Source organism: Tinamus guttatus, unplaced genomic scaffold (assembly GCF_059628265.1).
Source record: "Tinamus guttatus ecotype Peru unplaced genomic scaffold, ASM5962826v1 Tinamus_guttatus_pri_ptg001360l, whole genome shotgun sequence".
NCBI lineage: Eukaryota > Metazoa > Chordata > Aves > Tinamiformes > Tinamidae > Tinamus > Tinamus guttatus.
Window position 1 is genome coordinate 1434 of NW_028289894.1, and position 13630 is coordinate 15063.

Sequence of the window (13630 nt, forward strand, 5' to 3'; positions counted from 1 at the left end):
AATCGCAGTAAAATGAAGGCGATTGCGATAAAATAAAACACAATAAAATGCGTTTTACGGCATTTTGCATTAAAATAATAATTTCGCAATAAAATAAAATGCCGTAAAACGCATTTTATTGCAAATGCAAAATGCAAAAATGCATTTTGATGCAAAACGCCGTGAAATCAAAACGCCGTGAAATGCGTTTTATTGCGTTTTGCATCAAAATAATAATTTCACAAGAAAATAACGCGTTTTTGCATTTCGTTGCATTTTGCGATAAAGCTCAATTGCAATAAATTAAGGGAATTTGGGGAAAAATGGGGGATTTTCAAGGATTTGCAAGGGTATCACTGCCAAAATAGGGATTTCCCCCGTTTTGGGCTGAATCGGGCGGAATTTCCTCTTTCCGCTGCGGTTTTCTGGTGGTTTTTCGCATCCTCCTGCGCGCCAGCCCCAAATCCGCGTGTTTTCGGGGTGGTTTTTGTGCCGGCCCGTGTCACCGTGCTCATTAGCAGCATCAGCACCAGCAGCACCCGGTGATTTTTGGCAGCACAAAATTCCCCCGGCGCTTCGGGACCCCAAAATTCACCTTTTTTCACCATTTTTCTCTCCACTTTCGCATCCAAAAGCCAAAAAACGGGCATTTCAGGCAGCACAGCCTCCCTTTTGGGGCAAAAATCCCCACAAAAAGCCACGCACGCCAAAAACACCCATTTTGCACCCGCGTCTTCGCTCTGTGAGCGGTGCAAAAACCACAAAATCCCCCTTTTTGGGGCGTTTTTGCTCAAACTTGCACCGTTTGCACGCAGGAGGCGTTGCGGAAAATGCGATTTTTTGCCAAATCATCCGTTTTGCCCCAACGGGAGGTTTTTGCTCGGGTGTTTATCACCGTGATCCCAACCACCAGTATAACCCACGGTGCGACAGGGCGCTGCAAAATCCCCAAATGGGAGGAAAAGGAGGGTTTTTCTCACCTTTTTTGGGGCAGTTTCAGCTTTTTTCAGCTTTTTTTCAGATTCGGGCAATTCCCGAGGCGACGGATATTCCGATATTCCCTTTATATTGTAAAATATCCACGTTTTTATATTGTAAAATATCCACATTTTTGCAAAGACTCCGACGTGGGTTTTGGAGCATCCCAAGGTGCATAATTCCAGGGGGGAAAACCACCCCATTTTCCAGCAGAAATCGCCTTTTTTAAACCCATTTCCACCTCGTACGCTTGGAAACAAAGACCTTTTATATCCACAATAGGGTTATTTTTGCAGAAAAAGCCTCCAGTTGACAAATCCAGCGTGAATTTCATGCATTTCTGCGGGCGCCATCTCCCTTTTGTACGATCCCAACGGATGCCATCCAAACCATGGCGTGCGACGCGCCGTTTTCTTGGCTTTTTCCCTAATTTCCCCCATTCCGTGTGCAAATAATCCAATTTTTCATCGGGAACGCGATGCCGTAAATCCGATTTCAAGGCTCCGGCGTCGTCCGTCCATCCGGAGAACCGGCAACGCTCGGACGCGGCGCCTTTTTAAGCCCTTTTTTGGGGCGGAATTTGCATGAGCGGAAGCCGCATCCGGGGCGGGACGCGGCCTCCGTTTTGACTCTCCGTGGCCAAATTTCGGCATTTTCGCGGTCGAGGATCCCCTTTCTCCCGCAGGTGTTTCCTGCTCTTGCTTAGGGCTCCCGGGGCATGGATTTGGGGCGGAAACGTGCGTTATTTTGGCCACCGTGAGCACCAGCAGCAGCAGCTTTGGCGCAGTAGTAGGTGGCCGTGTCCTCCACCTTGAGGCTGTTCATCTGCAGGTAGAGGCTGCTCTGCCCGTTGTCCCTGGAGATGGTGAAGCGGCCCTTCACCGCATCCGCGTAGGCGGTGCCACCACCGGTGTTGATACCCGCGACGAACTCGGGCGCCTTCCCGGCCGGTTGACGGATCCAGTTCATGCTGAAGCTGCTGAAGGTGAAGCCGGAGCCCTTGCAGGAGAGGCGGAGGCTCCCGCCGGGCGCCTGGAGGCCGCCCCCGGACTGGACCAGCTCCACGGCCGCCTGCAGCCCTGCGGGGAAGGAGAGGACACGGAATCAGCGTCATTTCGGTGCCATCCGCGGGTCCCCCCTCGTCGCCCCCTGCCCCATCGCCCTACCCGGCAGGGCGGCCAGGAGGACGAGGAGGACGAGGCCGCGTTGCCCGGAGCTCATGGTGGCTTCGTCGAGGCCGGCGCTCGGTGGCCCCGGTGTGGCCCCCGGGTGCCATTTGAAGGCCGCGGGGCCCGGGGCCATTTGCATGCGGCCGCGCTCAAAAGGGGCCCCCGCGGCGGTTGCACGCTCGGCGCGCTCGCACGCTCCGCTGCGGGCGGCAAAACAGCCCCCGGCCCCGCGGGACCCGCTGCTTGGCGCCCGTCATGCCCAGTGACCCCGTTTACTCTTTAATTAATCCCTTTTAATCAATTTGATACGCATTAATCCCGTTTTGGAGCGCCATTGTCTCAAAATCAATGTCTAGGGCTTTGGTGGGCGCCCATGAGGTGAATTTGGGGTGAAAAATGCTCCTTTGCACCATGTTGGCACGCAGCGACCCCATTTACTCTTTAATTAATCCCTTTTAATCATTTTCATTCGCATTAATCACGTTTTGGAGCGCCCTTGGCTCAACATCAATGTCTAGGGCTTTGGTGGGCGCCCATGAGTTGGATTTGGGCTGAAAAATGCTCCTTTGTACAATGTTGGCACCCAGCGACCCCCTTTACTCTTTAATTAATCCCTTTTAATCAATTTGATTCGCATTAATCACATTTTGGAGCGCCCTTGGCTCAACATCAATCTCTAAGGCTTTGATGGGTGCCCATGAGGTAAATTTGGGGTGAAAAATGCTCCTTTGCACCATGTAGGTGCCCAGCAAGCCCCTTTACTCTTTAATTAATCAATTTTAATCAATTTGATTCACATTAATGCCATCTTGGAGCGGCCTAGTCTCAACCTCAATGTCTAGGGCTTTGGTGGGCACCCATGAGGTAAATTTGGGGTGAAAAATGCTCCTTTGTACAATGTCGGCACCCAGCGACCCCGTTTACTCTTTAATTAATCCCTTTTAATCAATTTGATTCGCATTAATCACGTTTTGGAGTGCCATTGTCTCAACATCAATGTCTAGGGCTTTGATGGGCGTCCATGAGGTAAATTTGGGGTGAAAAATGCCCCATCACACTATGTCAGCACCCAGCAAACCCCTTTATTCTTCAATTAATCCCTTTTAATCAGTTTGATTCACATTAATCCCATTTCAGAGAGGCCTAGTCTCAACATCAATCTAGAGGGCTTTGGTGGGTGCTCATGAGGTAAATTTGGGATGGAAAATGCTCCTTTGTACAATGTCGGCACCCAGCGACCCCGTTTACTCTTTAATTAATCATTTTTAATCAATTTGATTCGCATTAATCCTGTTTTGGAGCACCCTTGTCTCATCATCAATGTCTAGGGCTTCGGTGGGCGCCCATGAGGTAAATTTGGGGTGGAAAATGCCCCATCACACTATGTCAGCACCCAGCGACCCCCTTTATTCTTCAATTAATCCCTTTTAATCAGTTTGATTCACATTAATCCCATCTCAGAGAGGCCTAGTCTCAACATCAATCTCTAGGGCTTTGGTGGGCCCCCATGAAGTAAATTTGGGGTGAAAAATGCCCCATCACACTATGTCAGCACCCAATGACCCCCTTTACTCTTTAATTGATCATTTTTAATCAATTTGATTCACATTAATCCCGCTTTGGAGCGCCCTTGTATCAACACCATTTACTAGGGCTTTGGTGGACAACCATGAGGTAACTTTGGGCTGAAAAATGCTCCTTTGTAAGATGTCGGCACCCAGCAACCCCCTTTACTCTTTAATTAATCAATTTTAATCAATTTCATTCACATTAATCCGTCTTGGAGAGGCCTAGTCTCAACATCAATCTCTAGGGCTTTGGTGGGCGTCCATGAGGTAAATTTGGGCTGAAAAACACTCCATTTTACCAAGTCAGCAACCAAAGAGTCCCTTTACTCTTTAATTAACCAATTTTAACCAATTTGATTCATGTTTAATCCCACTTTGGAGCACCCTTGTCTCAACACCATTTACTAGGGCTTTGGTGGAGAACCATGAGCTAAATTTGGGCTGAAAAATGCTCCATTTTACCAAGTCATCAACCAAAGAGTCCCTCGACTCTTTAATTAATCAATTTTAACTAATTTGATTCATGTTTAATCCCATTTTGGAGCACCCTTGTCTCGACACCATTTACCAGGGCTTTGGTGGACAACCATGAGGTAACTTTGGGGTAAAAAGTGCTCATTTGCACCAAGTAGGTGCCCAGCAACCCCCTTTACCCTTTAATTAATCAATTTTAATCAATTTGATTCACATTAATGCAATCTCGCAGCGGCCTAGTCTCAACATCAATCTCTAGGGCTTTGGTGGGCGCCCATGAGGTGAATTTGGGGTGAAAAAAAGGGTCTTTGGGTTGAAACCTCCTCCCATGAATCCGCCCGGCTCAGGGTAACCCCGTTGCAAGGTTCAAGGCACACACGCGTCCCCCGTTTGCACCAAAATTGGGGTGTTTTTAGTGGGTTTTGGCCACCAGGGAGTGATGGAGAGGCCTCGGGTGCTGGTTTGTGCTGGTTCCCCCGGGCAGAGGGCCACATTTGGGGAGAAACGGTGCGGTTTTGGCTTGGAGTGTTTTCTGTGAATAGGAAAGAGCTTCCTGAAAAGGGAATGGGGACAATTGGGTCTCTCCACCCTCCTTGCAAGGTCTTGGCCACCCGGAGAGGAGGACAAGGCCGGAATGGGAGGAAATGGCCCCCAAAAAGTCCCTCAAGGGCAGGAAAAGAAGGCCATGCAGCTCCGAAATGGGCCTCACCTCCAGCCATGGGCCTTGATGCCACCGCGAAGCACGGGGAGACCCAGAAGGGGCCTTGGAGGTGGCCACGGTTGTGTTGTTCAAGGGAAAGATGGAGCTGGACCCACCTGTGAGGCCTCTGGGATGGACACGAGGGCCAAGCGGTGGCTTGAAGAGGTGCCCAGCAAAGACCTTGGCCAATGGGATCCTCCATCACCACCACCAGCATCAGTAACTTTGGCGCAGTAGTAGGTGGCCGTGTCCTCCACCTTGAGGCTGTTCATCTGCAGGTAGACGCTGCTCTGCCCGTTGTCCCTGGAGATGGTGAAGCGGCCCTGCACCGCCGACGCGTACTCGGTGTAACCACCATAGCTGTCAATATACGCGACGTATTCGGGCACCTTCCTGGGCAGTTGTCGGATCCAGACCATGACAAAGCTGCTGAAGGTGAAGCCGGAGCCCTTGCAGGAGAGGCGGAGGCTCCCGCCGGGCGCCTGGAGGCGCCTCCGGACTCGACCAGCTCCATGTGCCCCTTGGACCTTCATCTCCTGCAAGGGCTTCGGCTTCACCTTCAGCAGCTTCTACATGGGCTGGTTCCGTCAACCGCCCGGGAAGGCGCCCGAGTTCGTCGCGCAGATCAGCACCAGTGGTAGCACCTACTACGCGGATGCGGTGAAGGGCCGCTTCACCATCTCCAGGGACGACGGGCAGAGCAGCGTCTACCTGCAGATGAACAGCCTCAAGGTGGAGGACACGGCCACCTACTACTGCATTGAGAGAAGCTCCTGATCATGCTCCCGGTTATAATCCCGGTTACACCGTTGACCAGGTCATTGGTGGCCTCTCTGATGGCCTTGGAGAGCTCATAGTCATCAGCACCCATGGGCGCAACCCAAGAGGCTGCTGGTCCCCACCATAATAAGCAGCATAACCAGCACCACCAGCACCATAACTTTTGGCGCAGTAGTAGGTGGCCGTGTCCTCCACCTTGAGGCTGTTCATCTGCAGGTAGACGCTGCTCTGCCCGTTGTCCCTGGAGATGGTGAAGCGGCCCTGCACCGCCGACGCGTACTCGGTGTAACCACCATAGCTGTCAATATACGCGACGTATTCGGGCGCCTTCCCGGGCGGTTGTCGGATCCAGACCATGACAAAGCTGCTGAAGGTGAAGCCGGAGCCCTTGCAGGAGAGACGGAGGCTCCCGCCGGGCGCCTGGAGGCGCCTCCGGACTCAACCAGCTCCATGTGCCCCTTGGCCCTTCATCTCCTGCAAGGGCTCCGGCTTCACCTTCAGCAGCTTCAACATGGGCTGGTTCCGTCAACCGCCCGGGAAGGCGCCCGAATACGTCGCACAGATCAGCACCGGTGGTAGCACCTACTACGCGGATGCGGTGAAGGGCCGCTTCACCATCTCCAGGGACAACGGGCAGAGCAGCGTCTACCTGCAGATGAACAGCCTCAAGGTGGAGGACACGGCCACCTACTACTGCGCCAAAGCTGCTGCTGGTTATGCTTATGCTGCTCGCAGTGACACCGTTGACCAGGTCATTGGTGGCCTCTCCTAATCGCCTTGGAGAGCTCACGGTCATCGGCACCCATGGGTGCAACACAACAGGCTGCTGGTCGTCACCAGCATAAGCACTCCAACCACCAGCAATGGAACTTTTCACGCAGTAGTAGGTGGCCGTGTCCTCCACCTTGAGGCTGTTCATCTGCAGGTAGAGGCTGCTCTGCCCGTTGTCCCTGGAGATGGTGAAGCGGCCCTGCACCGCATCCGCGTAGCCGATGTAACCATCGTTGTCAATCCTCGCGACGAACTCGGGCGCCTTCCCGGGTGGTTGACGGAACCAGCCCATGTTGGTGCTGCTGAAGGTGAAGCCGGAGCCCTTGCAGGACATGAAGGTCCAAGGGACACATGGAGCTGGTTGAGTCCGGAGGTGCCTCCAGGCGCCCGGTGGGAGCCTCCGCCTCTCCTGCAAGGGCTCCGGCTTCGACTTCAGCAGCTTCGAGATGGACTGGTTCCGACAACCGCCCGGGAAGGGGCTCGAGTGGGTCGCGGGTTCCACTCCCGATGGTAGTAGCACCACCTACGCACCAGTGGTGGAGGGATGTTTCACCGCGTCCAGGGACAACGGGCAGAGCAGCGTCTACCTGCAGATGAACAGCCTCAAGATGGAGGACATGGCCACCTACTACTGCATTGAGAGAAGCTTCTGGTTATGCTCCTGGTAATAATCCCGGTTACACCGTTGACCAGGTCATTGGTGGTCTCTCCTGATGGCCTTGGAGAGCTCATGGTCATCGGCACCCATGGGCACAACCCAAGAGGCTGCTGGTCACCACCATAATAAGCAGCATAACTACCACCACCAGCACTAGCACTTTTGGCGCAGTAGTAGGTGGCTGTGTCCTCCACCTTGAGGCTGTTCATCTGCAGGTAGAGGCTGCTCTGCCCGTTGTCCCTGGAGATGGTGAAGCGGCCCTTCACCGCCGACCTGTAGTAGGTGGTACCATTGGTGTTGATACTCGCGACGTATTCGGGCGCCTTCCCGGACGGTTGACGGAACCAGCCCATGCCGAAGCTGCTGAAGGTGAAGCCGGAGCCCTTGCAGGAGATGAAGGTCCAAGGGGCACATGGAGCTGGTCGAGTCCGGAGGTGCCTCCAGGCGCCCGGCGGGAGCCTCCGCCTCTCCTGCAAGGGCTCCGGCTTCACCTTCAGCAGCTTCCTCATGTATTGGATCCGACAACCGCCCGGGAAGGCGCCCGAGTTCATCGCGTATATTACCAGCAGTGGTGGTAGCACCAGCTACGCGTCGGCGGTGAAGGGCCGCTTCACCATCTCCAGGGACAACGGGCAGAGCAGCGTCTACCTGCAGATGAACAGCCTCAAGGTGGAGGACACGGCCACCTACTACTGCGCCAAAAATGCTTATGCTGGTGCTGGTTGGGCTGCTTATTATGGTGGTGACCAGCAGCCTCTTGGGTTGCACCCATGGGTGCTGATGACCAAGAGCTCTCCAAGGCGATCGGGAGAGCTTCAATGACCTGGTCAACGGTGTCACCATCAGCACCATAACCATAACCAGGAGCTGGTCCAGTCCGGGGGCGGCCTCCAGGCGCCCGGCGGGAGCCTCCGCCTCTCCTGCAAGGGCTCCGGCTTCACCTTCAGCAGCTTTGACATGAGCTGGTTCCGACAACCGCCCGGGAAGGGGCTCGAGTGGGTCGCGACTATTTACAGCGATGGTGACACCAACTGCGCACAATTCCCGGTCCAAAACACCACTTTTTTGCTCTAACAGGTGCCATTCCCACTCCAAAAGCCCCAATTATCCCCCAAAATCCCACTTTTTCACTCAAAAATGCCCCTTTTTCACTCAGAAATGCCACTTCTTTGCTCCAAAAGACCACTTTTCTTGCTCCAAAGTGCCAGTATTCCACTCAAAAATGCCTGTTTTTTACTCAAAAATACCACTTTTTTACTCAGAAATGCCACTTTTTCACTCCAAAAGGCCTGTTTTCTTGCTCCAAAGTGGCACTTCTCACTCAGGAACGTCACTTTTTCATTCAGAAATGGCACTTTCGCTTCAAAAAAAAACACCTTTCTGCTACAAAGTGCCACTTATTCCCCCAGAAATGCCACTTTTCGCTCCAACAGGCAGTATACTCATTCCTAAATGCCACTTTTCACTCTAAAATGTCTCCTTTCCTCTCCAAAACAGCACTTTTTCACTCAAAAATGCCACTTTTCTCGCCGCGAAGTGCCACTTTTCACTCAAAAATGCCCCCTTTTCACTCAGAAATGCCACTTTTTCACTCCAAAATGCCACTTTTCTTGTTCCAAAGTGCCACTTTTCACTCAGAAATGCCACTCCTTTGCTTCCATATGTCACTTTTCTGCTCAAAAAAGCCCCGTTTTCACTCAGAAATGCCCCTTTTCCACTCCAAAACAAATCACAGAACGTGTCCTCGTGGCCAGGGAGGCCAATGGGATCCTGGCACAGCAGCAGGAGCGTTACCAGCAGGTCCAGGGGGGATCCTGCCCCTCTGCTCAGCCCTGCGGAGGCACCTGGAGCACTGGGGGCAGCTCTGGGCTCCCCAGGGCAGGAGGGACCTGGAGCTGCCAGAGAGGGGCCAGCGATGGTGGCGACACCGACTACGCGGATGCGGTGCAGGGTCGTTTCACCATCTCCAGGGACAACGGGCAGAGCAGCGTCTACCTGCAGATGAACAGCCTCAAGGTGGAGGACACGGCCACCTACTACTGCGCCAAAGCTGCTGGTGCTTATGGTTATGGTGCTGGTGGTGACACTGTTGACCAGGACATTGGTGGCCTCTCCTGATGGCCTTGGAGAGCTCATGGTCATTGGCACCCGTGGGTACAACCCAAGAGGCTGCTGGTTGTTACCAGCATAAGCAGCCCAAGCACCAGCAGCAGCATCCCAAGCACCAGCAGTAGAACCTTTGGCGCAGTAGTAGGTGGCCGTGTCCTCCACCTTGAGGCTGTTCATCTGCAGGTAGAGGCTGCTCTGCCCGTTGTCCCTGGAGATGGTGAAGCGGCCCTGCACCGCATCTGTGTACCAGGTGCCACTACCAGTACTGCCAATACTTGCGACCCACTCAGGCGCCTTCCTGGGCGGTTGTTGGAACCAGCCCATGTTGGTGCTGCTGAAGGTGAAGCCGGAGCCCTTGCAGGAGAGGCGGAGGCTCCCGCCGGGCACCTGGAGGCTCCTCCGGACTCGACCAGCTCCATGTGCCCCTTGGACCTTCATCTCCTGCAAGGGCTCCGGCTTCACCTTCAGCAGCTTCGCCATGGAGTGGTTCCGTCAACCGCCCGGGAAGGCGCCCGAGTGGGTCGCGGGTATCAACACCGATGGTAGCACCTGGTACACGGGTGCGGTGCAGGGCCGCTTCACCATCTCCAAGGACAACGGGCAGAGCAGCCTCTACCTGCAGATGAACAGCCTCAAGGTGGAGGACACGGCCACCTACTACTGCGTGAAAAGTGCTAGTGATGGTGGTGCTGGTTGGGCTGCTTATTATGGTGGTGACCAGCAGCCTCTTGGGTTGCACCCATGGGTGCCGATGACCATGAGATCGCCAAGGCAATCAGAAGAGGCCCCCAATGACCTGGTCAACAGTGTCATGAGGAACACCATAACCATAAGCATCAGCAGCTTTGGCGCAGTAGTAGGTGGCCGTGTCCTCCACCTTGAGGCTGTTCATCTGCAGGTAGAGGCTGCTCTGCCCGTCGTCCCTGGAGATGGTGAAGCGGCCCTGCACCGCATCCGCGTAGTAGGTGTCACCATCGTAGTCAATACCCGCGACGAACTCGGGCGCCTTCCCGGGCGGTTGTCGCATCCACCACATGAAGAAGCTGCTGAAGGTGAAGCCGGAGCCCTTGCAGGACACATGGAGGCTGCAGGAAATGGAGATGGTGCTGGAGACTCCTCTTGGGACCAGGCACACTGAGTATCTTTTAGGAAAGAGGAGGTTCTCAGCTCCTATGTCCCATCCCTTGTGATTTTGGGGGGTCATCATGTCCCTTCCCAGCATTGGTCACCTCTCTGCATGGCCATGACCTCGCCATGGTGATGGCAGGACGCCCGGCAAGGCCATCAAGCAGCAACCTCAGCCCCTGGGCGGGGGGGACTCCCATCATGGAAGGAGGCACCAACAGGGTCTCCAGCACCATCAACCTGCAGAGAAGGGAGCAACGGCCACAACCACCATAGATATGGGCTGTGGTGGAGCTAGTCCAGTCCAGAGGCACCCAGCGGGAGCCTCCGCCTCTCCTGCAAGGGCTCCGGCTTCACCTTCAGCAGCTTCGGCATGAACTGGATCCGTCAACCGGTCAGGAAGGCGCCCGAGTTCGTCGCGGCTATTAGCAGCAGTGGTGGTAGCACCTTGTACGCGGATGCGGTGCAGGGTCGTTTCACCATCTCCAGGGACGACGGGCAGAGCAGCCTCTACCTGCAGATGAACAGCCTCAAGGTGGAGGACACGGCCACCTACTACTGCGCCAAGAAAGCTGGTGGTGCTGGTGGACACCCCATTGGAGATCAGGAATGTGATGGGAGGCACCCATGGTTAATGATGGCCTTGAAGTGCTCTAGGCGGTCAAGCGAACCCCACCAATGACGTTGGCCAACAGGGTCTCCACAAAGAACACCAGCTTTGCAGGAGAGGCCACTGGGCGAGTTCTACCTGCAGAGGAGCCACCTCAATAGCAGCGACACCCAAGGGCGCCCAATACTTCCTGCCACCAAATGTGTCCGCTCCATCGAAGCCACCATGAGCTCCGGGCAACGCGGCCTCGTCCTCCTCGTCCTCCTGGCCGCCCTGCCGGGTAGGGCGATCGGGGCGGGCGACAAAGAGGGGGGACCCGCGGATGGCACCGAAATGACGCTGATTCCGTGTCCTCTCCTTCCCCGCAGGGCTGCAGGCGGCCGTGGAGCTGGTCGAGTCCGGGGGCGGCCTCCAGGCGCCCGGCGGGAGCCTCCGCCTCTCCTGCAAGGGCTCTGGCTTCACGTTCAGCAGCTTTGCCATGTATTGGATCCGTCAGCCGGCCGGGAAGGGGCTTGATCGGGTCATGGCTATCAGCCCCGATGGTAGCAGCACCACCTACACGCCGGCGGTGGAGGGTCGTTTCACCGCATCCAGGGACGACGGGCAAAGCAGCGTCTACCTGCAGATGAACAGCCTCAAGGTGGAGAACACAGCCACCTACTACTGTGGCAAAGTGCCCGCTGCTGGTGCTGGTGCTTATTGGGCTGATCGTGGGAGACCCTTTTGGTAGCCAAGACCCTTATGGGATGTCCCCATGGGCGCTGATGGCCATGGGCTGACCAAGAAGACCAAGATTGGCCCAGCAATGGCATTGCCCAATAGGGTCTCTGCCAGTAGCACCATAAGCATCAGCATCTTTGGCGCAGTAGTAGGTGGCCGTGTCCTCCACCTTGAGGCTGTTCATCTGCAGGTAGACGCTGCTCTGCCCGTTGTCCCTGGAGATGGTGAAGCGGCCCTGCACCGCATCCGCGTATCTGGTGGTACCAGTGCTCCAAATACCCGCGACCCCCTTGAGCCCCTTCCCTGTTGGATCCACTGCATGTTGAAGCTGCTGAAGGTGAAGCCGGAGCCCTTGCAGGAGAGGCGGAGGCTCCCGCCGGGCGCCTGGAGGCTCCTCCGGACTCGACCAGCTCCATGTGCCCCTTGGACCTTCATGTCCTGCAAGGGCTCCGGCTTCACCTTCAGCAGCTTCAGCATGGGCTGGTACCGACAACCGCCCGGGAAGGGGCTCCAATACATCGCGGGTATTCAGAGCGGTGGTGGTTGGCCCGGCTACGTGTCGGCGGTGCAGGGCCGCTTCACCATCTCCAAGGACAACGGGCAGAGCAGCGTCTACCTGCAGATGAACAGCCTCAAGGTGGAGGACACGGCCACCTACTACTGCGTGAAAAGTGCTAGTGCTGCTTGTGCTGGTTGTTGTGGTCACAGACATCCCGCTGGAGACCAGGAGCCCAATGGGAGGCACCCATGGTTGAGGATGTCCATGAGTTGCTCAAGGCGGTTAAGGGAGCTCCACCAATGACATTGGCCAATGGGGTCTGCACAGAGAACACAACCACTATCAAAACGTTTGGCGCAGTAGTAGGTGGCCGTGTCCTCCACCTTGAGGCTGTTCATCTGCAGGTAGAGGCTGCTCTGCCCGTTGTCCCCGGGGATGGTCAGATGTGAAATGCCACTTTTCTGCTCCTAAATGCCACTTGTTTTGCTCCAAAATGCCACTTTTCCCTCAAAAATGCCTCTTTTCCGCTTTTTAATTCCACCCTTCCACTCAAAAACGCCATTTTTTCACTCAGAAACGCCCCTCTTTAGCTCCAGCAGGTGGTATTCTCACTATAAAATGCCGCTTTTTGGCCCCCAAATGGCTCTCTTCCTCTCTGAAATGGTACTTTTTCACTCAAAAATACCACTTTTCTGCTCCAGAATGCCACTTTCTCACTCAGAAATGCCAGCTTTTCACTCCAAAATGCTTCTTTTTTCCCCCAAATGCCACTTTTTCCCTCAGAAATGCCACTTTTCTGCTCCGAAGTACCTCTTTTCACTCAAAAATGCCACTTTTCACTCAGAAATGACACTTTTTCGGTCAGAAATAGCTCCAACAGCTGCTATTCTCACTTCTAAATGCTACTTTTTGGCTGCAAAGTGCCACTTTTCTTGCTTCAAAATGCCTCTTTTCCCTCAAGAATGCCACTTTTTTCCCCCAAAATGTCTCTTTTTCCCTCAGAAATGCCACTTTTCCACTCCCAACAGGTGCTATTCCCCCTCCAAAATGACACTTTTCTCTCAGAAATGTCTCTTTTACTCTCCAGAATGGCACTTCTACACTCAAAAATACCACATTTCCCTTCCAAAATGCTACCTTTTTGCACCAAAATGCCATTTTTCTCTCCAAAACTCCACTTTTCTTGTTCCTAAGTGCCACTTTTCACTCAGAAATGCCACATTTTCACTCATTAATGCCACTTTTTCACTCCATAACTCCACATCTCTTGCTCCAAAGGGCAACTTTTCACTCCAAAACTCCACTTTTCCGCTCAAAAACACCACTCAAAAAAAAGGCCCCCCCATGCCACGTGCTGTAGTGTCCCCGCTTGAGCAGAGCAGATGATCTCGAGAGGCCCCTTCCAACCTCAACCCTTTGGTGACTCTGCGGTTCCCTCCCTGCTCTGTGTCCATGGACCAGGGGCCCTTCCGTGTCCTCTCCTTCCCCAC

General features: G+C 54.4%; 5 pseudogenes across 1 annotated transcript; 2 read left to right on the forward strand and 3 right to left on the reverse strand.

The window, feature by feature from the left end:
* Positions 1-1659: 1659 nt before the first annotated feature.
* Positions 1660-2265, reverse strand: LOC148590420 (Ig heavy chain V region 914 pseudogene; annotated as a pseudogene). Its single transcript, XR_015914308.1, has 2 exons — positions 2124-2265; positions 1660-2036 (listed from the first exon to the last, which is right to left on the reverse strand). The product of XR_015914308.1 is annotated as an Ig heavy chain V region 914 pseudogene (transcript).
* Positions 2266-4957: 2692 nt separating this feature from the next.
* Positions 4958-5388, reverse strand: LOC148590421 (Ig heavy chain V region 914 pseudogene; annotated as a pseudogene).
* Positions 5389-5669: 281 nt separating this feature from the next.
* Positions 5670-6106, reverse strand: LOC148590422 (Ig heavy chain V region 6.96 pseudogene; annotated as a pseudogene).
* Positions 6107-7489: 1383 nt separating this feature from the next.
* LOC104567013 (uncharacterized) lies at positions 7490-9195 on the forward strand (annotated as a pseudogene).
* Positions 9196-11146: 1951 nt separating this feature from the next.
* Positions 11147-11651, forward strand: LOC148590423 (immunoglobulin heavy variable 3-23 pseudogene; annotated as a pseudogene).
* Positions 11652-13630: the final 1979 nt, after the last annotated feature.